General features: G+C 37.8%; 2 protein-coding genes across 2 annotated transcripts in view; both read left to right on the top strand.

Annotated features, from left to right (window-relative positions):
• The window catches only part of mau2 (MAU2 sister chromatid cohesion factor), a 54,376-nt gene that overhangs the window by 47,153 nt on the left and 4,723 nt on the right, over positions 1 to 2,500 (top strand). The gene's annotated exons all lie outside the window — the stretch shown is intronic.
• The window catches only part of LOC130215001 (transcriptional repressor p66-alpha-like), a 34,920-nt gene that overhangs the window by 29,794 nt on the left and 2,626 nt on the right, over positions 1 to 2,500 (top strand). The window lies entirely within an intron of this gene.

Below are 2,500 nucleotides of genomic sequence, written 5' to 3'. Positions count from 1 at the left end.
TGTGATCTAAAACAGGTTGCAGGTTGAGAAACAACACCAGCACAGCCTCTTACAGTAGATGGTTTGTGTAAGGTCAGGTGGTGTAGGAGTTCCACAAGGTGTTTCTTAAAGGTGCAGTATGTGAGTTTGACCCCCAGTGGTTGAATCAGGTATTACATTCCTGGATCAAAACAAACACGAGCACAGGTTACCAGAGTGGCCAACAGGAGCGGGTAAAGGCTGATTTAAATAGAAGGAATATTCTCCATATAGAATAAGCTTTTATCCTAATCAACACCTGAAATACTGTAGAAATGGCTTCTATTACTAACAGCAAAACACTGACACTGATCAGCTCATGTGCTTTATTCAGTGTTAATAATGTGAGTCTGACAGGACATTCATCACCATATACTGAAAGCAGCAGCAGATAGTTCAGCTCAGATCTGGAGAATACAATAAAGCGTCTGAAACTGAACTCTAGAGCTGAGACTCAGAGCAAACCAACACATATCAGTGATTCAGCATCTACATTTAATCATGTTCAAGAGGTTTAATATGTATTCATTAGATTATAAAGCTGAGCGTTGTGCTGGAGTGCAGTGAGTGCTCTATTCTGTGCTTTTGAATGGCTGGAGTTACACTTCTGTTGTGTTTCTCATCATGTGCGTATATCATCACGTAGAGTGTTGTTAGGACACGGGGTTACAATGTGACCTGCTCAGCTAATGTTTACACTCGTAATATTTATATTATTTGCTAATTAATAACCTCATGTGGAACTCTGAATCTGCGTCTCATTTCAGAGTCTGCTACTGTCCACCAGAGTTCACATCTCAGTCTCAGACGCATGCTCTCAGAGCCTTCATGACTGAATGAATGAAATGCGCTGTTTTCCATCTGGCAACACGGGTGCTGAAATATAATTGGCTAAACTGGCATTGGGCGGGTTAAAGAGAGCAAAACAGAGGCAGACATTCTGGCACATGAGATCGTGTAGCTGGCTCAATATTACGTCTGTCACAATTAGGCTCTATATTCTGTATTTAAATTCGGCTAGTTTCAGTTTGGACCGATGTAATCTGTGTACTACTTTAGATTGTATAACTCTGTGTTTTAAATTGAAGATGAGTGAATATTATCTAAAGTGGATTCCCACATGTCTTCTGATAATTCTATCTCCAGCTCCATCTCCTATTTTCTTTTAATTGCACTAGGGGTTCCAGATTATAGGAATGAACCCTTGAATATATTTAGCCAATAATTCCCTTTAATTAAACGACTGACTCCTGAGGAGCATTATCGCCACCTACTGTATTTCACAAATATGGCGATCGAGACCGCCCGTGCTACAGTTGCCATTCATTAGACGGTGAACAGTTTAGGGTTTCCCATTTCAGTCTTTATTTCATTATTAAAACACAACAGTTATTTTAACATCTGTGCAGTTTTGGAACTCAAATTATGTAAATAAATATAATTAGTTAAACACTTATGACTATTCACATATCCACACACACACAAAGAAAACATTATAGAGAGTCTAATTGTAGGATTAAGTGTAATCAACTAATTGAGGATCTTAATGCTGTCATAGTTAAAATCGTTTTGTAGCTAAATATAAAAACAATAATGTGTCACATTAAAATCAATTACTGTAGTTAATAATGTAAAATAAATATAGTTATAAACTGATAAACTGCTTTATCTTTTACTAAACTGAAGCAACTGTTAGTAATATGTATTTATATATATGAAAACGCACACCTCTCACCAGTGTCGATATACAGCCATATCCCACAGCTATACTACTGCGTTTATACAACAGATCGACGCCATAATCATATATAGAAAAAAGAAAATCACACACAGAGTGTTTAAAAACCCTTTTGTATTAGGAACTACTTTCTTCCACCGTTCATCCACATCTGCAGCTGACATCAGAACAGGAGAAACCGCTGCTCATTCATGAATGATTCTCTAGCGTAATGTCTAAAGTGAAGACAGAACAGCTGATTTAGCTCACATTTTAAGATTATAAAGCTGAACAGCAGGAAATGCCATCAGTTTACAGAGGCTTCCCAGTATTTCTGTGTTGCAATCGGGAGATCACCATATTACTGTGGTGTAAATACAGCACTACAGCATACAAGAGAGAGATCAGCTTAGAAAGTCATTTACCAGTTTAATAATGATTTAATCAGCTGTAGTTTGAAATTACGCTGGTTTTCTCTTAGGGTTTATTATGCGTCTCTCTCGCTATCTTGAACATCATCAACCGTCTTTGCTCAAAGACAGGCTCATGGCCACCAACGTGCTGTCTCTCAGAAATGAAAAATATTTAAAATACACACTGTCTAAATAAACTGCAGAGTTACAGTCTAAACAGCAACATTCTCACCTAAAAATGCCTCAACAGTACATGATGTTGTTCAACAGCTGCAATATTTGTCAGACTGTAGACTGTCCTCTGCTTGTTGCTGTATGTGGGCGGAGTAATACACAAGGGTGAAGGGTAAAG

Source organism: Danio aesculapii, chromosome 2 (genome assembly GCF_903798145.1).
Source record: "Danio aesculapii chromosome 2, fDanAes4.1, whole genome shotgun sequence".
Taxonomy (NCBI): Eukaryota; Metazoa; Chordata; class Actinopteri; order Cypriniformes; family Danionidae; genus Danio; species Danio aesculapii.
Note: the sequence above shows the minus strand (reverse complement) of the source record. Positions and strands in the feature narration are given on the sequence as shown.